General features: G+C 36.1%; 1 long non-coding RNA gene across 6 annotated transcripts in view; it reads left to right on the forward strand.

Annotated features, from left to right (window-relative positions):
* Nucleotides 1-27,508, forward strand: part of LOC116086070 — a 503,346-nt gene that overhangs the window by 303,349 nt on the left and 172,489 nt on the right. For all 6 annotated transcript variants that reach the window (XR_004116812.1, XR_004116813.1, XR_004116811.1 and 3 more), the window contains one exon: nucleotides 14,899-14,940. This is a non-coding gene — a long non-coding RNA (uncharacterized LOC116086070). The remainder of the gene's footprint in view (nucleotides 1-14,898; nucleotides 14,941-27,508) is intronic.

Consider the following 27,508-nt stretch of genomic DNA (forward strand, 5'->3'; position numbering starts at 1 on the left):
TGAAATGGAGAACACAACATAGTGGTGTAACAATACGCTGGAATACAAAACCCAACACAATGGTATCTGAGGATCGTGTTTGAAGCATATGAATGTTGTTTGAGGCATATGAATATGTATATAAACTCATATATGAATATGTGACTTTCTAACTTAAGAAAAGTGTAGTTCAAGCATCAGTCAGTATATTGAAGCTTTTTCATACAGAATTGATAATTGAATGACATATCTATTCCAAGTGTATCTATCTAGTTATTATACTCAGAGACCATATTGCTGGAAGACCAAAAGTAAATTTCATTAAGATTGTTCAACTAATCCTTTACTCTGACGCATGGACATGACAGACACGTCCATGTCTTTTTCCTATGAGAAGCAAAGCCAAAATCGGAGCCCCTTTCTACTGAACCCCAGCGCTCATCCACACATGATTTTCCACTAAGCCATATTGAATTACAAGGCTGAATGTGATAATTGCTGTAGTGGATCAGAGGAGGTAGAGATCGCTTCCAGCTGGGATGACCATAGAAGACATCATTAAGAAGGAGTTGCATTTGAGCAAGCCTTTGAGGAGTGGGCCCAGGAACTAAGCAGACACAGCAGAAGGCTTAGCATCTGAGACACCTGGGGGATTCTGGAAAACACTTGCCAGGCCATCAGAAACAGTGTTTGTGGAGAAAAGGATGCTGTAAGTAAGACTATTATTGAAAGAATCAACAGCAAGAATACTCACTAATTTATAGGTCAGCCGCAAATATGTCAGTCAAACTGTTGAAAGCTCAGTTTCTTTATTTCTGAAGTAAAAGCATGAACTAAAAAAAACCCACTGAACTCTTTCCACAGGAAGTCCAGGGTAAGGTTTTCACTTTCCTTTCATTGAAAATATTTAAAAAAAATAAGATTAGAAGAAGATAATTCAAGATATACTAGTTATAACATGCATATAGAACTAGTCTTTGAACATAAGACCTAGCTATGAGTTTGCATATCCATAGCTCTGTACCTGTATATAAACCAATTATTTAAACTTAATTCTGAGAGAACTTCCCATGCCATGTAATATTTCCATTAATTTAAAATTGCAACCTGATTCTTAGAACAATTTACTCAAAGTAAAGGGATTTTAAACATATATTAAGCCTGTGATAAATATTTAGGCATGGCACTGTCTCCCACTCTCTGATTCTGTATTTCAGCCCATAAGAAAGACAGAGACTCCTATGCATACTGGACATTTGTTGACATTCATATGTTGGTAAAATGGTATTCTGTAGTATTCAAATGTGTTTGGGTATATTCACAAATCTACTTTTCTTGCTATCCAGGTACTACTCAGGCAAATTTCAGTATTATTTTATCAAATTAACATTCATTTAGATATCTTTCTGAAAATCTCAAATTAGTATGTGTTTTAGCTAGAAACATCTCAAGTGAGTATTGTGTATGTATGTATGTGTGTTTGTGTGTTTTGTGAACACAAGTAGATATATGGAAGAAACATGAGAACTTGAAGCATCAACATAATATTTAGTTTCAATTGATTTCAAAACATATTATCATTATGTCCCTTTACCCCTCTTATTTGTTTTCCTATTCAATAAAATGAACAACAACAAGAGAAAGTAAATAGTTTCCTTGAATTTGTAGTGAGAAGAAAATGAGACACTCTTTACCCCAGAATTTTGTAAAAGCCGCTTAAAGGATGTTGGTAGGGGAGTCTTCCTTGAATAGAATCCCTGAGATGGAGTACCACCCTGCCATTGTGGCTGCCAAACCCTTTCCAGAGAAACTGGGTGTTGTGAGTTTCCATTCTCTTCATTTTCATAGTACACTTTCTTCTGTCTTCATCATAACCTATCTGGAATTGAGCTTGGATTTAGATTCTAGTCAATTTCGGATTTATTAGTTTTATTTTAATAATTTGAGTTAATTTGAACTGTGTGTAGCAAATAATGCAATGCTTAGGTCTTACAAATTTTGATCCTAAGTAGGGATAGTTTAAGCTCAGTCTGGTTAAATCAGTTCATGGTCAACTTAGCTACTCTTGACAAATATTTATTGAGTACTAAATATATTAATTAGCACTCAGTGTTGGTCAATCAAAGGGAACTCTAACAAGGTATCTGACCTTGATATTTTATATTTTATACTGAATGAGATCAAATTGTAGAGACACACCAACTTAACATCTTAAATTGGTGTTCAAATAATGAGCATTGAGTGAGTGATGGTTTCCAGGTCCTTTGAAAGCTCAGGAACCAATAATTTACATAAACTTAGTCTTTGTTAAATAGTGGTACCAACCCCATTTTCTGATGAAGAAAGCTCTCAGAGAATTTGCCCCTCAGTTTATTTAAAGGAGATGCAAGCTAAGAAAATTTTGGCTGGGAGGTGGTGGCACATGCCTTTAATCTCAGCACTTGGGAGGCAGAGGCAGGTGGATTTCTGAGTTCAAGGCCAGCCTGGTCTACAGAGTGAGTTCCAGGACAGCCAGGGCTATACAGAGAAACCCTGTCTCAAAAAAAAAAAAAAAACCAAAAAAGAAAAATAAGAAATGAAGCGATGTAGATTATGGTAAATTTTATTTTCACAGAAGAAAAAAATGGCTCCTTTTAGTAGAAAAGCAGTAGTCTCCTATAGATGCAATGTCAAGGTAAAATAACTTCTACTGTATGAACATTTCTTGTAGAAGATTAAAGTACTTCCAAATGGCATCACTGACTATAGGTGTAATAAAATTTTCATGGGTCTCGTAATTGCTTGCTGTGAAGGCATTAGGACCCAAGTTCAGATCCCCAGGGTCCATGTAGTAGTGGTAGTAATAATGATAACAATAAGAACAACAATAGCAACCTTGTAGCAAAGGTATATAAATCCAGCACTGTGTTGGAGGAGGCAGGCTGATCCCTGATACATTATGATTAGCTATTCTAGCCAACTGGTGAGCTCTGGGACAAAAGAGAAGTCCCATGTCAAAAACTAAGGTAGGGAGTGACTAAGAAAGAAGGTTGGCATCAATCTCTGGCTCCTGCCCACATGTACAGGTGAATGCTCCCCCTCCCACATACATAAATGCCAAATATCCTATAATAATTTGAATTTATCATCTAATTAAGGACATACAATTTAAGGAAATTAAATATTCATAAATCTGAGTGCAGTATAAAAATCACATGAAGATCAGATCCTAGAGCACTGACCCAATATTTATATGTAACATAATATAATTAGTTCTGTAATGAAATCTTGGTCTGGAAAATTAGAACAGATTTGAACTCCTTTTCTAAGCACTAGTCTCAGAGATTTTCTATTCAAGGACAAAGGAAGGAAGTTTTAGCACACTCTGACTGCAAGAGAAAAAACTCACTTTTTTTTAAATATAAAGGCAAGTAGAGAATTCTCTACAAGTAGAGAATAATGTAATGTCTAATATCATAATTTAATAATCAGATTGCAATTGGCAAAATTTTAATGATACATTGGATTTTTGATTCTAAATCATTTTACATCTTGAAGCAAATATATTTTCATAATGAATAAATAACTGAATATTAAAAAGCTATTTCAATTGAACACTGTTTATCCCCAATAAAGTATCCTATGGTGATTATACTCTAAATATCTAAGTACTCTAAGATCCTATTAACAAACACATATTTACCTTAATAAGTGATTTGACCAGTTTGGATTTTATTTTCAATGTCTTTATACTGCATATTCAAATTTCAAATATTTTGGCCACTATAAAAACGTAGATAGAAGGGCATCTTCTTTGCAAATATTAGCTTGTTTCTTCATCGGTAACTTGAACCCAAGTAATTTCTTTTCTTTATTTTAGAGACAGAGTTTCTCTGTATAGTCCTGGCTGTCCTGGAACTCAGTCTGTAGACCAGGCTGGCCTCAAACTCAGAAATCTGCCTGCCTCTGCCTCCCAAGTGCTGGGATTAAGTATCCTGTTGGACCCAAATATCAATTTGGAATGTTATTCACCTGTGATATGAAAACAAGACTGATTGCTGTCTTTGTGCCATTTCCTAGTTTTCTGCGTCTCATCAACCTCATCTTAACAGTAATGCTTAGAGCTTCAGAATCAAATGTTCCAAGTTAAGATTAAATTAGACCTTGTTGTCCTAGAGCATAATCCAGTCTTCCATTCTTGTATCTTCTTTCCGTCTAAGCTTCACTCAAAGATGAAGTAGGATGTGATATTTAATCTGAACTAGCTCAATATTTGATGAATGTCAAATGCTTAATCCTTAGAACTGTTGGTAGCCATTCAACCTTCTCAATATGGACCTATCTGTTAGGTCCTAGCCTGGGAGGTGATGATGCAAAGCAGACTATTTATCTTCTTTGCCTTTTGGAAATTTCACTGTAGTGATGAGAGATGCCAGTGACTGGAGACTTTTGGATATGCTGAAGGACAAATACAGGGGAAAAAAATCTGTTAGTGAGATTCTTGCCTTGTAAGAATGGCAACCTGATTTTGATTCCAAGCAAGCACAAAAAAAGGGCAGACATGGTGGCGTCTCTTTGCAATCCTCTGTAATCCCTGTTCTGGGATCTAAGTAACAGGAGGATTGCTGAGGCTCAGAGGCCAGCTGCTCTAGAAAAATTTGCAAATCCAGACATTAATAAAAGACCGTGTCTCAGAAGCAAAGGTGGATGCTCCTGAGGCAAGAACAAGAGGTTGACATATAGTCTCCACTCATACCTGCAATTTTAGGGGTACCCACACTTCTGAATACATATACATTCTGACATTATACACACATACAAACACACACAGCACATATATGTACACACTCACAAAAGCAAAGTAGCCACTGCAATATAAGTAAATCATTTGAGCAAAGATTATTGTTTAACTATTGCTTTGATGGTAGGTTAGTTAACAAGAATTGATGTAAATACTTTCTACATACTAGTGATCGATCGTCCTAGTTCTAGTAATGGTAAATGCTTTTCTCACATAGGTTCTTAAGCTACAAATTTAGCCAAATATATTCCATTATTTTATATTATGTTTGTCAGTATGGTTCTGTTTGTACATTTATGTTCTTTAAATAATTCTGCTTACATTTAAAAGGTAGAATTATTTACATTTGAAATCATGTGGAAGACATAGTTGTACATTAATGACCTCAGGAATAAATGAGAACTCACACAGCCTCTGGTCCCAAAATCCCTATGGGGGCTGAGGCCTCAAATCATACTCATTTTCTATCTGAATACGTTCAGATGAACTCAAGAAGCACACCAGCACTGCCTTTTCCTACTCTCTCAAAAGTCTGGAACCCCAAATTAAACATAGTGTTCCATCATCTTCCTTCATAGTCTGGCTACCATTTGCCCAAATTAAATCCATGCTAATCACATGCTAATTAATCACACTACTGTCCAGACAATGTGAAAGTGAAGATTCAAGTGATGATTGTCTTGGGTGTAGCCTTACACAATCAACATTGTTTTTTATTAAATTGGGTATTTTCTTTATTTAGATTTCAAATGTTATCCCCTATCCCAATTTTCCCCCAGGAAACCCCTTATCCTCTCACCCTGCTTCTATGAGGATGTTCCTCTATTCACCTACCCATTTCTGCCTCCCTGCCCAGGCATTCCCCTACACTGGAGCATGAACCTTCACAGGACCAAGGACCTCTCCTCCCATTGATGTCCAACAAGGCCATCATTTGCTACATATGCAGCTGGAGCCATGGGTCCCTCCATGTGTACTCTTTGGTTGATGGTTTAGACCCTGGGATCTCTGGATGAGGTTCTGGTTGGTTGATATTGTTGTTCTTCCTATGGGGTTACAAACCTCTTTGGCTCCTTCAGTTCTTTCTCTAACTCCTCTGTTTGGGACCCCATGCTCAGTTCAATGGTTGGCTGTGAGCATCTGCCTCTGTACTTGTCAGGGTCTGGCAGAGCCTCCTAGGAGACAGCTATATCAGGCTCCTGTCAGCATGCACTTCTTGTCATCCACAATAGTGTCCAATTTTGGTGACTCTATATGGAATGGGTCCCCAGGTGGGGCAGTGTCTGAATGACCCTTCCCACATTCTTATTCCTCATGCTTAGGGCTAGCCTGAGTATACAGCTGTGTATTTTCCCTGAAAGAAAGACAAGAATCACTACACACAGTGGTGCTAGATTATGGCACTTGGTCACATCATCCCTAGGCCTTTGGATGGGATTATTGTCATTTCATTTTCCATATTGTCTAGATTGAGAGATGTGGGTTCTTTTACATGAACTAGAGATTATCCAATTGCTGAGCCAATAACAATAGTAAATAGCATTACTATTAGGAAAAGGCTTAACTGATGGAGGGCCCTTTCCATTGAAACCTGAAGAAATATTTGAAAAAAATATTGGGTTTTCAAGGTCAATGGGACTGACATCAACTGAGTAGAAAGAGAGCTTCCCAGTAGCTTTGAGGTGGGTACACATTTTCCTGAACATGGTAGAAAAAAAAAAGCCCTATGTATTGAAAACAGATCTAGTGACTTCAGAACTTCAGATTTGATACTATGGAAGTGAATGGAGTACACCAGATGAAACTTGGCTGCAATACATAGTAGCCCCCATGTATCTTATGTTTTGGGAAGGCAGGTGATAAACACTTTAACAAATAGATGCATCACATGTTAGAAAATAATTCATTCTGTGAAAGATAATAGAACAGATCAACACAGGTGAAGGACTTATAAAGGAAGCCATTTTAGAATGAATGAAAATGGTACTCTTTTGAAAATGGTTTCAACAAAATGAGAATAGTGGCTACAGTTAGCATTTATAACTGAAGTCACTGAAACAACATGGCATATTGCCAATGTCTATGAAATCTAAGCCATGTACTTGAATGAATCCCATTTTATTATTTTTTCCTTCTGTACATTGGAATTTTGAAGGACTTATGACACAGCTGCACCACTCTTGAATAGAACGTTGGAACTGACAAAGAAAGATGTTTGTTTCTCTATGTTTATTGCTGTATTATTCAGAATAGCTTTGAGGTGGAAACACCCAAGACATCCATCACTAAAGAAAGAATAAAGGATATATGGATAATATACACAATGAAATTTTGTTCAACCCTAAGTAGAAATGAAGTTAAAACATTTGCCAGAAAATAGACAGAAATGGGAATTCTTATGTTAAGGAGATCAAGCAGGATCGGGAAGACAAAGGCCACATCTTTTATTTCAGATGAAGACCTAGAACTCTAAGTTTTACTTGTGTTTATGTACAAATTAATCAATACACTTAAAAACTAAATGAAATATTGGGTTATCAATGGTCAATGCCAAAATATAGGAATTGTATTAAAGGTTAATACTAAATTCATAAAGTTATTAAGCTCATTTTCATCTTATAGACTCAACCTTTTCTGTTTCTAAAATTTACTTTTTATATTTTTATATTTCATATTAAGCTATGTACTCCCAAACAAAATTGGTATCTTCTTTTATCAGAATAATGGATATTTTAAGTAATTAATTCTATTGCATATGTTTTAGAAAAATAAAATTTTCATGAAATGGTACCAAAAGCAAATTTATGAAGTAATTAGATTGATTTGTTTGACTGAGGACAAAAACAAACGAGAATTAGATAGTCCTATGATAGATTAAGAGTGGTAATGCTATTTTTAGAAAATGTGTGAACTTGATTTCAATTATTTCATATATTATTGCAGAGGATTAGCCTCAAAGAGAAAATATGACTGCAGCTCTGAATTGGAAAGCAAATGCCGTACATTTTGACTCCACATTTATGGCAGTATAAAGGGAAGAAAACAAAGAGAGGCTCTGTAACTGATAACAGTAAGCTAATAATGAAAAGTTTTTAGTTTATAAAATATTTGTAAAATATACATCAGTAAGTTAGGGTAGTGTCAAAACTTAAACTAAGCATAGCTTGTTGAGGTTATTCCACTAATCTTTATTTAATTGCTGTAATATATACATATATATACATATATTTCTTACATATTTCTCAGATAGTTTGTATAAAATAATAATGTTAATGTAGAAGACTATAGCAAAAATAATAATTTATTGCTCTTAATGGAGTTTATAGACTACTCAATGCAATTAAAATAAATAAGTCTCTAAGATAAATGGTATTAAGTGATGTAATAGAAGGCAGGAAAACACAGCTATGAAACAAAGTTATGTTTTTCAGTATCATGGGAACATCACAGTGGTTTCTATTCCATTTGCATCATCCTTTTTCATCATCCTGGAGTTGTTAATGTGGATTGGACCCCAAAACTCTCAATAGCATTTAGGGTAGCTTTTAAAAGGGAGGAATGTTTCTCTTTCTCTCAGATACTTTGTAATCAAATATGTTTTATAATATTTTACATGGTGTGGTGCCATTCTTAGTTACAGAAAATCGATATGGTAACATAAAGGGAACTCTTAGGCTCAAATACCCAAAATAACAGATAGCTGATAACCTTTTCAGGAAGCAGAGTAATGTCTTTCTTTATTAGGGGGTTGATTAAAGGAAGCTTTTCTTAAGGGTAAGGAAATATACACCCAGCAAGGGATATAGTGCAAAAACACCTCCTACAAAATAGCAGGGAAATCGAGTCTACCTTTTAGGGATGGAGATATTATGGATGTTTCTGGGGTCTTCCTGCTCTAATTCAGGACTAGGAACCTTGAACAAAATAGCAACACAGATCTATATGCTTGGCCACCAGCAGGGATCTTAACCTGGAAAAGAAAAGGCCCATGACATTTGTTTGAGCTGTCAGGCTTTTGTCCCCAGTCATGAGGACAAAGAAGTAAGCCGTATTGGAAGTTCACCATCTTTCTTTCTTCTTTCTTCCTTTTCTTTTCTTTTTTCTTTTTGGTTTTTCGAGACAGGGATTTCTCTGCATACTGGCTGTCCTGGAACTCACTCTGTAGACCAGGCTAGCCTCGAACTCAGAAATCTACCTTTCTCTGCCTCCCAAGCGCTGGGATTAAAGGTTAAAGGCATGCGCTACCACTGCTTGGCTATCATCTTTCCCCTTCCATCTGCCTACCAAGGAATGTAACTAACTCATGGTCCCTCACTCCTCCCCTTCAAAGGCCACCCTAAATGCTATTAAGAGTTTGGGGTGCAATCCACTGTAATGATTCCATGATGATAAAAAGGGTGATGTAAATGAAGCAGGAAACACTGTGATGTTCCATTATATCTAAAAGCATAACTTTATTTCATACTAATTTTCCTACTTTATATTATATCACTTAATACCATTTACCTTAGAGATTTATTTATTTTTAATTATATTGAGTAGTCTATAAATTTCATTAAGAGCAAGAAATTATTATTTTCAATATAATTTTCTAAATAAACATTATCATTTTGCCTTTTCAAAATGAAAGAAGGAATACATTTTAGTGATGATTCTTGTATAGTTCATTAATAACACTCAAAATAAAAATATGTATTTCAAAAGATTATGCATATATGTGATTTTAGCAAATTGTACTAAACTTAATCTGTTGTATGTAAAGTTAGCAGAGTTGTAAGTTATTTTTCTTGGATATATCTACAGTGTTAAAATACAGCACATTTTACTTGCATGGAAATTTCTATTCCAGAAAGGTACTGAACATAACAATCTGACAATGTGTCCTTGGGATGCTGTCATTTCTAGTCTCAGATCAGCGGACAAGTCCTCAGCTGGTCCCTATAAGTTGCTTAAGAATACTTCTGAAACCATTCTATGAGCCATGTTCCAGCTGTCACTTGGAAAAAATCATGATCAATTGAGATGAATCTGTGCAACAGAAAGCCAGTCATATGACTTGCTCCAATAGAGTTTTTGTGTGGAAAATGCATTATCAAATTCCTTGGACATGAAGTTATTGTTATAGCCATTGTATTTCCAAACCATCCCATCACCAGGCAAGAAGCTGCAGATTTTTAAAAGTCACATGCTCTTATAATGATCTGAACCATGCTTTTATTGTAAGGAGGAGAAATGAAAATGGCTACACAGTAATACTGTCAAAGCTTTGCACATGCACCTTTCAATAGTGTTAACTTGTAGGCATTAAAAATCACAGCATCCTGATATAAATGCTATAGACACCCAGTAAAGAGGGAGGAAATACAGAGACAAAGTGTGGAGCAGACTGAAGGAAAGGCCATCCAAAGACTGCCCCACCGGGGGATCCATCCTACATACAGATACCAAACCAAGACACCATTGCAAATGCCATGAAGTGCTTCCTGACAGGAGCCTGATATAGCTGTCTCCTGAGAAGCTCTGCTAGAGCCTGACAAATACAGAAGTAGAGACTCACAGCCATCCATTTGACTGAGCACAGGGTCCCAAATAGAGGAGTTAGAGAAAGAAGTGAAAGAGATGAAGGGGTTTGCAATCTCATAGAAAGAACAACAATATCAACTAACCAGAACCCTGCCCAGAGCTCCCAGGGACTAAACTACCCACTAAAAAGTATACATTAAGCGACCCATGGCTCCAGCTCCATATGTAGCAGAGGATGGCCTTGCAGGACATCAGTGGGATGAGAAGCCCTTGGTCCTGTGAAGGCTCGATGCCCCAGGATAGGGGAATGCCAGGGCAGGGGGGCAGGAATGTGTGGGTGGGTGGGGAAACACCCTCATAATAAGCAGGGGGAGAAGGAATGGATAGGGAGTTTCTGGAGCGTAAACCAGGGTAGGGGGTAATATTTGAAATATAAATACATAAAATATCCAATAAAAAAGAATGTAAGAATAACCTTGACCGTATCCTGAACTTGGATTCACATTGTAGAATTCAAATCATAGAAATGAAAATGTATTGTGCAAATGTCTTGGGTAAAACAAAAATTCTCATGAAGAAAAATGTGCTTGGTTAATAATGGAAAAAAACATGAATTTATTCTTTGTAGATGATAAAAAAATATTTTAACTGAAGCACGCTCTGCCAACAGATACTACTTGATTTGATTTCTAAAGAAGACTCTGGAGGCTTCTATACTAACTACTATACTTAATACTAAATAGGCAGGAGAATTTCCATCATCCTTATATGTCTAATATAAAACTAAGCCTTACAGAAAATGAAAAGAACATAGGGTATAACAATAATACTATACTTTATTCAAAATATGCTATTTGATTTAATTCATTATCTAAATGTAAAGTCAAAGATCTTTTCTAATTAGTCAGTCAGAAAGTTCCTTACTCTATTTGCTTTTTATGCTGGTTTTAGCATGCAGATTTCTATAAATACATTAATCATAATTTGTTGTGTGTCATTATAAGGAGCCAGCTTCTCTTGGTCAGTCGTATGGACAGCAGACAATCCAAAGCTGCTTGTTCATACAAACTTTGAAGGAAAAGGGATGAGGTCCATGCTTATTCTTTCAAATGCTCTGAGTAGCCTGCTTTTGAAGAATATATAACCTTGTGACTTTTTACAGTCACAAATGAACTAGGGTCTTTAGAAACAGAATCTGGAATGCATTATACAATACACTAAATTTTCTTTCTAAAGCTCCATATGTTAAATAGGAGAGGTTTAATGTTTTCCATGATATATCTCACTAAATGTTCTCTTTATTAGAAGACAAGAGAGGTGAACAATCTTTAAGGTATTATGCTTGAAATGGTCTTATCTCCTCTTCCCTTAGCACTGCAAATTCTTTCAAACCACATAAAAAAAGTTTTGCCGTAAAATCCATTAACTAGGAATAGAATTTAGTAATCTTAACTAATATATGTAACTGAAGCATCCAAAGTCAGAGGATGCTCACTGAGATATCTTTAAACATAAGTCCTTTGCAGCAGAGATGGCACTTTGAAAGGCACACGTGTGCTTATTTTTCCTAATTATGATTTGGGAGGTATGAAAAAGTAGAACTTTAGGGTCAAAATATTTGAGAATATAAACTGAATAATCAATTAGAAAAATATATTCCAGATATGTTAAGTATATTTGGAAGTAAAACCTAATTGTATGCACAAGAGTGTGTTAATAAGCATGTGTATAAATGTTTATGTGGTGATCTGAGATGTTCTGAGATGGTACATTTGATACTAATAATGTGGATGCATTTTAAAAATTTTCTGGCCGGGCGGTGGTGGCGCACGCCTATAATCCTAGCACTTGGGAGGCAGAGGCAGGTGGATTTCTGAGTTCGAGGCCAGCCTGGTCTACAGAGTGAGTGCCAGGACAGCCAGGGCTACACAGAAGAACCCTGTCTCAAAAAACCAAAAAAAAAAAAAATTTTCTATTACTAGTGTTTCAGAAAACATAATTTCTTGTGATTCCTCTGTGAGTTTCATTTACTTAAATATGCCTGGGTTCAATTATTTAAACCTTGGCATAAATATACGTGTGCAAGCATTATTTATTTAAACCTTGGCATAAATATACGTGTGCGAGCATTATTTCTTAACTATTCAAGAAAAAATTGAAAAAAATATCGTAACATAATGTGGCAAATTTACCTTAGTATTAAGCAGTGCTCTACACTATTAGAGGCATTAGCTCATCAACAGCACACATTTCTAAGTTGTTTAAATCTCTCATTAAAATATTTTATTGAATGTCTTTTCTCATATCTGATATAACTTTTAAACTTACCAACTTCATCTTTGGGCATTTTGCAAAAGAAACATGAATTAGAACGAGAGGAGGCATATAATGAATGCTCTGAGGCTCCCAATCAGTGAACACAAACAGTATGTGGATTTACAACAGAAATACCCTTTTTTGGCTCTGGTCTTAATCTCTTAGAATTCTAGGTCTAGGTAGTTTAGAGAGGAGAATCTCCTGTCTCTATGATCACACCTAGAACATAGAGTTTCTTAGAAAAACAAATGTGTCCAGGAATTATCACAGGAGTATTATGGTCCACCAGTAAATAATTTGTGGATTGTTTTGAAAATTATGTTATCAATTATGATTAACAGATGGTTATGTATTTGTAAAAGTCGCTAGTCATGAGCAAGAGAGAAAAAGCATAATTTGATATGGAGAAATTTCCATATCACTTTAGAATGGAGAAGCCTGTGTCAAAGAGCAAATGCTACAATTGCACTATTTAAAGTCAGCCCACAAAACACTTTTTTGATATTTACCTTTTAAGATATTTTTATTCTTTCCTCCTTCTTGTCAGTCCAGACTTCATCCCCCCAGTCTGCCCCATAGACCACTCCCCATCCCATCCCTCCTTCCCCACCCCATCCCTATCTCCAAGAGAATGTTCCCAGCCCCCAGCCCCCAATCCACCCCTACCCCACTCCCTGGGGCCTCAAATCTCTCCATGGTTAGGTGCATCTTCTCTCACTGAGGACAGACATAGTTTATATCAAGGATTTCTGCTTTATTTCTTGCACATCCAGCTAGTATTGTTTTTGACTAGTTTTGTCAGCTTCTTGCACATTTTCCACCCTTATTCTTTCCATTGCTTTCATTGATTTCTAAGCAGTTTATAACCAAATTCTGATAGATGATCCAGTGGTACCTCTCCTTACAAAGAGATTTTTTTCTTTTTTTTTTCTTTTCTTTTTTTTTTTATTTTTACATTGATGTTGTCTATGTGACGGTGTCAGATTCCCTGGAAATGGAATTACAGACAGTTGTGAACAGCCATGTGGGTGCTGACACAGATCACCAACTCAGGCCAACATATAAAGTTCTCAGAAACAGGCCACATGACTTCACTTTCCCTACATGTGTCATAAGAGGCACAGTGAATTGAATAACTTATGAAACCAGATAATAAAAGGCTACTCTGAGTTCTACCATGAACTAGCTAAAAGACTTCTTTGATTATCTGTCAACAGTTGGAGGACTTTGTTTTGTTTTTATTTTTATGTATTATTATTCTTTAATCTTGTTTTTTTTATATATATATAGCCCAGTTGTTATCCTCCTCTTGGTCCACCCTCTGATAGCTCCTCACCCTATTACTCCTCACCTGTCTCCAAGGAAATGTCCACAGCCCCTACTCTCTGGGGCCTCAAGTCTCTCAAGGGCTAGGTACATCTTCTCTCACTGAGACCAGACCTGGCAGTCTTCTACTTTATATGTATTGGGGACCTCATATCAGCTGGTATATGCTGCCTGGTTTGTGGTGCAGTGTCTGAGAGATCTTTAGGGTCCAGGTTAGTTGACACTTTATTCAGTGTCAAAAATGCAGAACTTGAATCAACCTGGGAAGAACTTTTATCATAGCTAAGGAATTAACAGCTTTCTTGGCGTCTATATTTTCAGTAATGTAAAAAGTTATATAAGTCTGTGACTATTTAGGTTTTTTTAGATTTTTACATTTTATGTGCGTATTTTGCCTGCATGTATGCATGTGTATCATACTCTTGGTGCCCAAGGAGATCTGAAGAGGGCATCAAATTTCCTAGAACAGGAGTTATAAAAAGCTGTGAACCACTCTGTGGTGTGGTGAGAACTGAGCTTGGACCTTCTACAAGAACAAACACTTTTACTCAGTGAACCATCTCTCCAGCCCCAAATTTGGAGTTGTTTAGTTTTTAACTTCATTATTATAGTTATTTTGCTTCATTTTATCAGTATGACATGGTTTTCGTTTTTGTGTGTAATCCTTCCAAGATGTCAACAGTGAAGTTACAAAATTGTCTAGTAGTGATGAACATCTGAGTCTTGATAATTACAGACACCATGTGAAGCATAAATAAGCTCAGTCTACATTGGATTCTTTTGTTATAACATGTCCATCCTCTTTGTCACCAGCAGTGTTATTATGAGTATGTGAAGTGGGAACTGAGGATGCCTTGAAACAGTGTCTGGGTACCCAGCTTATTGAATACTACTATTAAATGTTGATACTGACTTTAAAGCTATCTGACCCTTGTGTTTCCCCCCACATCACCTATTTTTCATTTCTTTCCCAGGTTAACCTTAATGGTCATTGAGACTTTTACTCAACTATAAAGGTAGGAAAAATCTTTTTGATCATAAATTTGTTTTAATGGTTTCAAAATATAGAGTCATCATTATATAGGTAGGATTGATACTGTCCATTGTTGGTGATGTATTATGATTGATTGTCTCTACTGACAGACAGACAGTCGGATGATATGTAGATACTGAATATCTCTTATACGCAGTGATTTCATATTTTTCTTGCCATTCTATTTCTAAACATTTTAAGGGAATAGCGCAAATGTACGATACAAAAAAAACCTAATTGTGGATAATTTCACAATATAATGTTAATTTGAAGGGATTTTTTAATTTACTTTGCTTACAAGTCCTGAAAATACAGCCCTTTGCTTGCTTAGGGCGTACATGAAGATAAATTTAGAGTTTCTACTCTAGTAAATACTTCTCTGCTAATAACTTAATTGTAGCTATTTCAAACCAAATTGGTTAATTGTGGTGAATCATATGCAGATTGCTCAGATGTAGGTCAATCCCTGCTCCCACACTCTAGGACCTCTTTTCTAATTCAGGACAGACTGCTTCTTGCCTAAAAGAGCAGAACAGCACAGATCACAGACCTTGGACAAATCCAAAACAATAACATAAAAATTAACAGTGCACCACGAAGTCAGAGTGTTCCCGTTAAAATGGGAAGGTAGGCTGCATTTATTTCGACCTGGGTTAATGATTCCTTAGCTTTGTTATGTTGTTGCTCTAAGATTTGTGTCCACCAAATCATGGCCTGGAGGATGATGTTTCCCCATCTGTAAAGTATATGTGGTAAAGTAATTCTTGGCAATTGTAATGAAGATCAACTTAGACAAACAAAAAGACATTGAGGCCTGTAAAATTACTTCTGATGCCCCTGTGGAAGTACTGTGCTGATTCTTTTGGTGCTCTCAATAAATGCTAAAGGAGTTGATCTTAAAATATCACATGTAGCTCCTGGCGAGATCATCTGAAGGTTTTGATGGGGGAACACCATGTGCAACCCATGCTAAGGCAGTCTTGATGTGGTCTTGGCAGCTACAGAGCTGTCTCTTTCTAGCTGCCATATGCAGGTCTAGTCTATAGGCATCTTTGTAGACTATAGGTTGTATTATTTCTGATGCGTAGCCAAGGTTTTATGATTCTGCTCAGACTTTATATGTTTTATCTGTTGTATTGAAAACTCCCTATTCAGATTGTTAGACTCATTGGCTTTCATCTTCATGTGATGCTGCTGATGTTTTTGATATGTTGAAAAACTAAGTACCTGTCTTGCTGCTAATTGACTAAAAGCTACTTTTATGCTTTAATTTTCAGAAATTAAAACTTCTCCCATTATGTGAGCTTTTAAATTATACCTTCATTGGAATTTTATTATTCTAGAACTTGAACAGGAGGCTGATGTAACTCAGTAGTTGAATATTTTCCAAGCATGCACATGATTGTGGGTTTAATTCTCAGCTATAAAAATAAAATAATTTATGAAGATAGATCATTTAATCATCACTATGGATAGTTTCTGAATTATTACCAAGTAGTAACATATAAAAAATCAATTTTCTCTGTGAACTAAGAAAAAGGGATTGTTATTTTTAATTTTAGTACGATGAACTAATTTTAAAAAATCTATTTTTTGAAAAATAGATTATGCATACTATTGCATCTCTAGTATAAACCCTTGTTGTGTGAAATATTTAATTATAAAATAGAGAATAAAACTGTACAATAGGTGACATTTCCCCAAAGCTTATCTTACTAACACTTGATTGTTTCAGTCTTTCTTCATGTCCATAAACAACAATATTAATAAAGGCAAATGATACTTTTATTCTGTTGGCACAGTTCTGAGCTTTTTCCTCTTTTAATTTAGATCTCCATCTAAATCAACAGTGTCCATTTCCTCTTCTAATGACTTGCATTAGATGATCTTTGGGTGTATCATAATTTATTTAATAGATCCTCTAAACATTGCTTTTAAAATAAAATTTGAAAATAGAACAGAGAGCAGCTTTCCTTAATTACACTTCTGGCAGATGTACAAAAGCATAATTCCCATTTGAATCAAGGAATTAAGGAGTGAAAAATGTTTTACAAGAGGCACAGAGAATATTAATAGGTAAGCGTTCTACTGTCAGAGGAAAGTAAGTGGTTCAGATGACCATGAAAATGGGTCATAAGTAGGTAAAACTGACAAGTACCCAAATTCCTCAAGATTTGCTGCGAACAGCACTACTTCTCACAAGCATTTAGAGGTTCTCCTCTTTCTCTCTGGTGGCCTTTTGTCATACCACTCCATATCAATTTGAGGAAAAATAGAATTCACATATAAAATTAATTTGTGTTTGTCTTCTTGTCCACAGTATGCTATTGCCCTTCAGGTAGATGAGTGTATTGCTCATTTTTGAAATTAATGAATGCAGAATAAATATTCATTCACCTAAGTGGAGTGAAGTGAGACGTAAGGGGGTTATTAATAAAACTGTTAAATCATACATGCATTTTTGTAAGGAACATTTCTTTCCCTTCTATTATCTCTTGATTCCCTTGATTAAATCATAATTTCCTAATGTTCCAGACACAAAAAATATAAACATTTGTGTTTTGATGTACAATGAAATTTATTTTATGTGAAATATTAATGGTTCCTTTTGGTGTCCAGCTACAAAATTTTCTTAAAACAACACACATAAGGTTCAAGTTTTTATGAAAAATATATATAATATATAAAATTACTTATTTGGTCTAAAATTGGAAATATTGCACTTAGAATTTCTGTTCCCTTTCATGAATTGTTTACACACATGACGTTGCTATTGTTGTTAATATTATACAGAAAAAAAGAGGCTCTGTTGATTATAACAGTCAGTAGTTATTTAGCGAGGAGTGGTAATATATGTAAGAAGAAACTACATGAAGACAAAGAGTATCACAGTATGTTGTGTGATATAAATTGCTATTCATTTCACGTCATTTAAGTCATGAACATTACCTCAACTAACAAAATTAGAGGTATCACTGGATTGAATTTTATTTCATAGAACCTCAGATCCCTTAGTCTAAATTGAGTCGTAATAGTCTAAATTCAGTAGTAATACTCACTTAAAGTATGGAGATCATATTTACTAATTCTTTGGGAGATAATAGAAATTAGCCAGCATAAAAACAATTCTGTATGAGCTGAAAGAAATTAATTTGAAACCCAGTGTTTTCAGTACATAACCAGTGCTTCCAGTATACAAACATGACCCTTGGCAGAGTCTCAAAGTTATTCTTGCTTTCTGTTCAGCTAGATTATAAATGAAATATACCAGGACCCATGCACACACAAAAAAATGAGTATATCAGAACAAATAGTAAATAATAAGAAATATGGAAGACAAGGGAGTAGATGGTCATGTGATCTGTATCTAGCTTCTTGTCTTGCCATCTTGTTTTGTTGTTGTTTGTTCATGTTTTGTTTTTTTGTTTTGTATAATCCAGCAGTCCAGCTTCTCAAAGGATAGGATTTTTAGGATTAGATTTCATATATGATATATCATGGCTTTAACTTTTCACTCAAATTTATATAACAGAATGGAGAGGGGTGAGAAAAATCAAGTAATGAATTAGACCATGCTTTAAATAGACAATTCTCCACATAAGAAGCCCCATCAAAATGTTTTAAACAACACAGTTCTAAAATAATAGTAAATAGAAATAAACCATGTCTTTTAGAAAAACACCATTCTTACTTATGTTCCTTACTCCAGTAAAAATGTCTTATAGTATCTTAATGGAGGTCATAAAAAACAGCACCAAATATGAAAATTATTTATGACATGATAGTGACACACCAGATAAGCTTCTGTTGAATTCCAGAAGCCAGAAAGGTAAGAAGCAGAGAGGAATGAATCATGTAAGATAGAACCATGTTGCTACTACATACCATGTTATTAAAATATTGTTCTTGATACTTCCTATGACTGCCACTTTGGGCTAAAAATGTATTACCACCTTCTCCTTAACTTAACTTGTATGTTGTATTAAATCCCACAAGGCAATAGTAAACAAGGTTGGTGGAGCACCAGGAACTAAGATGGCTGCTAAAGTTCAGGTCATATGCTAAAGTTCAAGCATATTTTGTCATATGCTTGCTACTGAATAAGGTGGATGCAATGGCCCTGCCTCTGCTTTGCATCCTGTCTTGTTTAAGATTTCTTTCACAGATTGTTCTGCTTTTCTTCTGGACAGACACTTTGATCACCTGTCAAAACTATACTTGTTCATATGTCTCTCTTCCCTCAGAGAATTGAGAAACTTGAAGCCAGAAATAATCTTTAAAATTGATGTGTTCTGAATAGTTAGAGTGAATTGCAGAAGTTTGAGTTAGTCCATAATGGCATCTGAAGAATGGGTGTGCTCTGGCTAGCTCTGTGTATAGTAGAGAAATAAGCAATTTACACATAAGACAATGATTGTATATGTATGTGTGTATGTGCTGTTGCATAGATACATGTACATGTACCTGCACATGAGTTATCATGTTTATAAGGTTTTCTCTGTATAACCTATCATGAATATGTTTATACTGTACTTGTTGGCATGAAAATGTTTATTGACATGTGATTATGTGTTTATGTGTTCAGAACCCAAAATAGTAATCTCTTAGAACCAGAAGATCTTTACCATGGCTTTGGTTTCTTAAGTAGTAATAGTCCCTGCCTGGGTACTTACCAGAATTCTCCCTTCCTTTATGCTACTGAGGAGCTTGCAGAAGTCTCTCATATTTAACACCAAGGTCTACATGTTCTTCAGGAGCCTCAAAAGACAGTAAGAGCTCTTGATTCCAATTTATCTGATGACATTCCAGCCCTAAATGTTGATTATTCTAAAATTTCTTTCTATGGAACTTTCTATATTCTCTTTCTGCATGCTTACCTTCTATCAGCCACCAGAAACACCTACAATTTCTATTCTTGGAGGAAAACAATATGCTCCTCTGACCATAGTAGTGCTAAATGCAATACTTGCCAATTCTAAGTGACAGAAGAAAGTGAGAGTGAGAAATATTAAAAATAAATCTGAATAGAAGAAAACAGATTAATTTGTATTTGCATTCTTCAAGATCATCACTATTTACTTCAGTTGTCAGGTATAAGACTTTGAACTCAAGGAAACACAGTATTTCATTTTTGTTTGCTAGTTGTGTGTTTGGACATGTCAGGACACTTCTGTGGCAGTCAGAGGACAACTTGTAGTAGTCCGTTTTATCCTTCCACTATGGACTGTTCTTCTTGGATCATCAGGCTTGTTAGAAAGCACCTTTCAAGAGCTATCACACTGACTTAAAAATAGGTAAATCGTCACCTATAATTACCTCCGGATAATATACAAGCAAATGTCATTTCAGTGTGACCCATTGTGATATTTAACTTGGATGAGCATCCTGGGTATTGAAAATAACAGAATAGCCTCCTGGTCTTCCTGTGGCTATCAATACCCATGATGAGACCCATAGAAACAGTAGGGTGATTCAGTCCCACTTATAGGCTATTGCTAGTGATTAATAAATGTTTTGAATGAATGCCAACTTAAACTGGAATTAACTGACAAGATAAAGGTTAAAATAACTCATGAAGACGAGCTAGGCACCAAAGTAGAAGCATTTAACAGCCTGGTGACAGAAGAAACAGACAGGTCTACACTTCCCCTAAGGCATTTATATTTTTCTGTGAGGGAAAGAAGTACTAGAGGGTCTCCTCTACAAAACAAAATGAAGACCACTAGCGTTTTCTGTGTATAACAAGAAAATAATAGTGTAGTCGATGTTACACTTAATTACAGCTGGCTACACCTAAAGGAGGTGGGACAGACCTGGAAATGTTTAACCAGCATGGTATTTCATAAACCTTAGCTAAGAAGCTGAGGATAACATAGTCATAGCTAAGGGTTTGAAAATCAATGGAGATGTATCAGTACATGGTTTTGGAGTCACTTGGGAAATAGAGTTGGTGGAATTTCTCAAAGACTTTCTGTATAGTCAAGAGGGACAAGTGCATAGGAGCAAATATGGAGACAAAGTGTGGAGCAGAGACTGAAGGAAAGACCATCCAGAGATTGCCCCATCTGGGGATCCATTGCATATATAGTCACCAAATGCAGACACTATTGTGGATGTCAAGAAGTGCACAATGACAGGAGCCTGATATAGCTGTCTCCTGAGAGGCTCTGCCAGAGCCTGATATATACAGAGGTAGATGCTTGCAGCCAACCATTGACTGATCATGGAGTCCCCAACGGAGGAGTTAGAGAAAGGACTGAAGGAGCTGAAGGGGTTTGCAACCCCATAGGAAGAACAACAATATCAACTAACCAGAAGCCCCAGAACTCCCAGGGTCTAAATCACCAACCAAGGAGTACACATGGAGCCATATATGTAGTAGAGGATGGACTTGTTGGGCATCAATGGGGAGAAGAGGCCCTTGGTCCTGTGAAGGCTGGATGCCCCAGTGTAGAGGAATATGAAGTTGGGGAGACTGGAATGGGTGTGTAGGTGGGGGCGCACTCTCATAGAAGTAGGGGGAGGAAGGATGGAATAAAGTTTTCTGGGGGGAATTTAGGAAAGGGGATAACATTTGGAATGTAATAAATAAAATAACCAATTTTAAAAAAATGGAGGAGTGGGAAAAACAGTATAAGGGGAGTAAAAGCTTGGAAAATTCCTAAAATTTGTTCCTTGTGTTTCTGGATGGATGACATCATCGTAAGTTAAACTAAGGTATAGGGAGCACAAGCGTGTAGGATGTAGGGAGAGACGTTCAAAAAAGAATCCAGTCTTGGAAATTAACTTTGAGATGCCTGTTGAGGAGAGGTCAAAGCTAAAAAATGTGCATATATGTTTTTGCCATATGCACATGCAGCAAGAATTCCCTATGCCAGTACTGTCTGCACTGAGTCATGCAAACCCTTTGCTTTTTCATTAGTTTATTGACGTCAAATTAACTTATTCTTTGAATAAATCATTTGAAACTCCAGTAATTCATTCCCTATTTCCACATGCACCACAAATAGAGAATACTGTAGCTTAAAACTGATCCCAGACTTATGGTAAAAAATCATGTCTCTAATACCAGAGAAAATTGCAAAAGCGCCAGTTATATGCCTCAACCTGTTTCAGTTTCAATTACCTGGACTATTGAGGCAGAAACAGCCTTTGTGTTTGATTTACCCTTATGGCTGTCTTAGTTGTCTGGTCTGCTTTGCTTTGTGTGGAGTATATTTTCTCGTGGACTGCTATTATTAGAAAGGAAAATATACATCATCTTCTTCAGTATTTCCACAGAAATAAAATTATTTAAAATGTCTTTATTGAGAGAGTAGTTTGCTGAACCAAAAGGAATGTGTTCACTAGGAATTACCTCTATTACATTGTGATTCTGTCAGAAACTTATTACTCTTTCTACTCCTCCTCCTTCTCTTTCTCTTCATCCTCTCCCTTTAAGCACAAACCTCATGATTCTGTCCTATCACTTTGAGTTTTGAGCATCACCTGACTTAATATATCCAAAACAATTAAACACATTGAAAATGTCCACATATTTGAGTCAGTGCTGGGAAGGCTGACTTTTTATTCAACAAAGGCACCCGTAGTGAAATTCATCATCTGTCAAGGACACTTTTCAGACATCCAGCCCAACCATGGCTTTTATCAGAGCAATCACATGTAAGGGTTTCAACTGGCTGTATGTAGCCAGTACAAGCTCACTAATGCTTTGTCCACAACTACGTAGTAACTTTTAAGATTTTGGGATAATCAAGACTGGTAACTATAATTCATGAATGAATCAATTTTCTATTGGATAATTGATGAATGGATATATATATATATGTATATATATATATATATATATTACTTTTCTCTTACAATGGAAGTATATGTCAACTTTCATTAGTCAGTTTCCCTTAGGAATCTAAAAAGGAAAAGAATATTTAAAAATTTGAATACTTTAAAAGTCAGAAACATTTAATAGTCCAAAGTGAAATAGTTCAATAGTCCAAAGTCCTTCTCACCACTTATTTTAATCTACTAACATGTTTATATTTTATGGTTTTAGTCAGTGGGCATTCATCTTTTCTTGCTTATTAGACAATTCAGTAGGCAATGGAGACTCATTAGTCACATTGTTTTCTTGCAGATGTATATTCAGATCTAAGAGCACAGAATGTAATGCATGTTAACAGCTCCAAGTATGTCCTATAGAGGAGGCGATGTAAGAGGATTTGAAGTTTCAGATACACTAAATAAATAAGATATTTCCAGGTACCATAAGTATATGAAACAACTAAAGAAATCCTACATAAGAAATACCAACATGGTGTGTTAGAAGAATGAAGGTGGATGACATGCAAAATGAGTAGCATATGCTGGATTTCAACACTTTGCAGACAATGCAAATTATGTAGAACTAAGAATGTGGTCATGGTGGTGGTAGGGTCATGGGAGGAAAGGGAGGAGGAAGTAATGATATAAGTACATCATAGTCTTTGTCTTAATCAGGGTTTCTATTCCTGCACAAACATGACCAAGAAGCAAGTTGGGGAAGAAAGGGCTTACTTCCACATCACCAAAGGAAGTTAGGACTGGAACTCAAGCAGGTCAGGAAGCAGGAGCTGATGCACTGGCCATGGAGGGATGTTCCTTACTGGCTTGTTTCCCCTGGCTTGCTCAGCCTGCTCTCTTATAGAACCCAAGACTACCAGATCAGAGATAGTACCACCCACAAGGGACCCTCCCACCTTTATCACTAATTGAGAAAATGCCTTACAGTTGCATCTCATGGAGGTATTGCCTTAACTGGAGTCCCTTTCTCTGTGATAACCCCAGCTTGTGTCAAGTTGACACAAAACCAGCCGGTACAATTGACCCCTTGTCAACTTGACACACAAACACTTCACTATTAAGTTTCAACCCTTACTTTTTTATTCATCCCAAGGTCTAAATAACTTTAAAAGTCCCACAGTCTTTGCAATTTCTTAAAATTTCAATCCTTTTAAAATATCCAATCTCTTTTAAAATTCAAACTCTTTTTACAATTAAAAGTCTCTAAATTGTGGGGTTCACTAAAATACTTTGTTCCCTCAAAAGGGAAAAATATCAGGGCACAATCACAATCAAAAGCAAAATCAAACTCCAACTGTCTAATGTCTGAGATCCACTTATGATCTTCTGCATTCCTCCAAGGGATTGGGTCACTTCACCAGCTCTGCCCTTTGTAGTAGAAAACACTTCCTAGATTTCACCTCAATGATGCCGGTCTCCTCTCAATCACTGCTAATTTCCTAGCTCCAGCTAACCAGCATCAATAGTCCCAGTAATGCAAAGTTTTTGCTTTAGAAGTTCTGGTATCTTGTTAATCACAGCTGATTCTTCAGCCCCAGCTAACCAGAACCACAGAATCTTCACAATTAAAAAGCAATATTCCTGATAAGAGTCTAATCTTCGCTCTGAAGTTTCACAAGCCAGGTCTCCATCTCTGCACTGTTCTCAACATGATCTTCCAAGCTCCTACACAACATCCCACAGAGCTCTTAACACCCAATAAATCTTCTAGTCCAAAGTTCCAAAGTCCTTCCACAGTCCTCCCCAAAACATGGTCAGGTTTGCACAGGAATACACCACTATGCTGGTACCAATTTGTCTTAGTCAGGGTTTCTATTCCTGCACAAACATCATGACCAAGAAGAAAGTTAGGGAGGAAAGGGTTTATTCACCTTTTTTACTTCCACATCACCAAAGGAAGTCAGGACTGGAACTCAAGCAGGTCTGGAAGCAGGAGCTGATGCATTGGCCATGGAGAAATGTTCCTTACTGGCTTGTTTCTCCTGGCTTACCCAGCCTGCTCTCTCATAGAACCCAATACTACCAGCCAAGGGATGGTACCACCCACAAGCTCCCCCTACCCCCAGTCACTAATTGAGAAAATGCCTTACAGTTGCATCTCATGGAGGCATTTCCTTAACTGGAGCTCCTTTCTCTGTGATAATCCCAACTTGTGTCAAGTTGACACAAAACCAGTCAGTACAATCTTAAATAACAAAAAAATAAAATAAAAATTAAGAACAATGAAAAGCCCGATTTTACATTAAATAATATTATAATTTCCTGACAAGTGATAAATGTCTCGTTCATAGTATGAGTGTCTTTGAGTAGTAAAGAGCAGTGCTTTCTGTAATATAGTTGTGGTGGTTTGTTTGTTTTCGAAACAGGGTTTCTCTGTGTAGCCCCCGCTATCCTGGAACTCACTCTGTAGACCAGGCTGGCCTCGAACTCAGAAATCCGCCTGTCTCTGCCTCCCAAGTGCTGGGATTAAAGGCATGTGCCACCACTGCCCGGCTATTCTGTTAACTTTTAAGGCCCAGTTAGTTGTGGTGCTTTGAGCGAGCGATCTCTCCATAGGCTCGTGCATCTGAACACTTGGTCTCCAGTGAGTGGAGCTGTTTGGGGGAGGAATTGTGCCACTCCAGCAAGGAGGCACCGAGCGCTTAGCTTTGTGATACTTCCTGTTCTGTCTGCTTCCAGGGTGTGGATGTTAACAGGTTCAGCCAGCCTCTGCTCCTGCTACCATTCCATGCCTTCCTTACCACTGTGGGCATCCTTGATCCTGGAACCAGAAGTTATTTTAAATCCTTTTATTTATATTGCTTTTTGTCTATAATATTTTATCACAGCAACACGAAAGAAAAAATAATACAGATATCTTGTATTTTGAAACATAGGGATTTGAGATCCGAAAAACAAAACAAAACAAAAAACCTTTCCAAAATAAAAATTCACTTAGATCTTGTGGTTTCTAAATATGTCAGCTTTTTAAAGTACATCCTACACATTAAACCACAAATCTTTGTCCCAGTACAATGACCATAAAACATGACCATATGTGTCTCAGAAGGCAGGATGCCTCTTCCTGCTGACTTGAATTCCTAGCAGCATTCAGTTATGTGGAGAACAACTTTCTCAACTATGAAGTCTTCAGGGGGCTAACTCAGACACAAAAAGAAAATCATGTTTTCTGCCAAACAAATTAACCATGCAGTTCCAAGGAGGCAACCTAGGAAGATTTTTCTTTGAGTATGAAATATGCTTTAGATAACTATTATATCTTATAAAATATATTTAAGGCCAGTACTTTACTTGTCTATTTTAATTAGAATCATAGATACCAGTAACTTCTCTGTGGAATCAGTATTATTATGAGGAAGAATGTCACAAAGATATACCAATTCTGTGATCTTGATTTTTAATTTTTTTTAAAAATTTTGACTATTTCTACTAATATGATGTTATTTCATCACCTTCATACTTTTGAGCAAAGCTGCGAACTTTTATTAAATGCAGAGGAGACACTCTATCACTTACATTGATAGTGATTTCATCTAACATAGATTTCAGGTAATTTATCCTGTTTCTATCATTTCTCGTCATTTACTTTTAAATACATATGTAGAACTATGTACAAATCATATAGAAAAGCTCGCATGTTCTATAGATATGCAGTTGGTTAAAAACATTGACTGTGTTACAAACAAAATGTCCCTTTGACGCATTTGCAGATGGTCCTTCGTTTTTGAGCCTCTCAGGTGGGGGATCCTTCAGCAATCCAGGACACGCGGTTCCTTGGTGCCCATCCTTTTTTTTCTCCTTTCTAGAATAGTCTCTTGACCTGAATAAGACATATGCAGCTCTCATCTGTCTATTGTAAGTAAATATTGTTAGGATTTGGGGGGTGCCTAAAAGATACTTTAAAATAAAACTTTTCAAACATAATGTGCTTTTTAACCAAAATTTATTCTTTTCATGATTTCTTAAGCATAGGCTACTTTTAGCTGGACAGGGCATCAGAGAAGGGGAAAGTAGAAATCTACAATTGCCTAAACTAATTGAGTGCTTGAGATTATGATGAATTCCATCATTTAAGACTGGAATTTTTCCAGAGTTTCTTGATGCAAAGTGTAATTCAAAAATAGTCCATCCTTGTTTTAAAATTGTTCCACTCTTCTTTTAGCAAAAGGTTCCTATGATATTTGTATCAGGTACGTACCTGATTGATATCTAAAAATGTCATTACTTAAATTACTAACACAATTTTCCACTTTAGAAATTCATGAGCAAAAATAAATACATGGTTGTATTTCTGGTAGCAAGAACATATTAGAAAATAAATATTGTTGACATTATAAGTCTAAAATAAATAGTCTTTTATAGCACAACAATTGGTTTTCCAGTACTAAAAGATCAATCCTTTTAAGATTCTGTTTTGTGTTTTTATAGTCTGCCTTTCAACTTTCACATATATTTATTCCCAAAGAAAAAATTATGAATAAAATGAACAATTTTATTTGTACAATTTATAAATAAATACAAATATTTATACAATTTACAGGTAAATAGTTGATGAATAAACAATTTCTTTCAGTTCTGTTAGCCTCATTTATAGAAAGCTATGAGACTTCAAATTTAGAGAAATTAAGCTGGTCAGTGGTGGCACACGCCTTTAATCCCAGCACTTGGGAGGCAGAGGCAGACGGATTTCTGAGTTCCAGGCCAGCCTGGTC

This window comes from Mastomys coucha, unplaced genomic scaffold, assembly GCF_008632895.1.
Source record: "Mastomys coucha isolate ucsf_1 unplaced genomic scaffold, UCSF_Mcou_1 pScaffold12, whole genome shotgun sequence".
In the NCBI taxonomy this organism is placed as follows: Eukaryota; Metazoa; Chordata; class Mammalia; order Rodentia; family Muridae; genus Mastomys; species Mastomys coucha.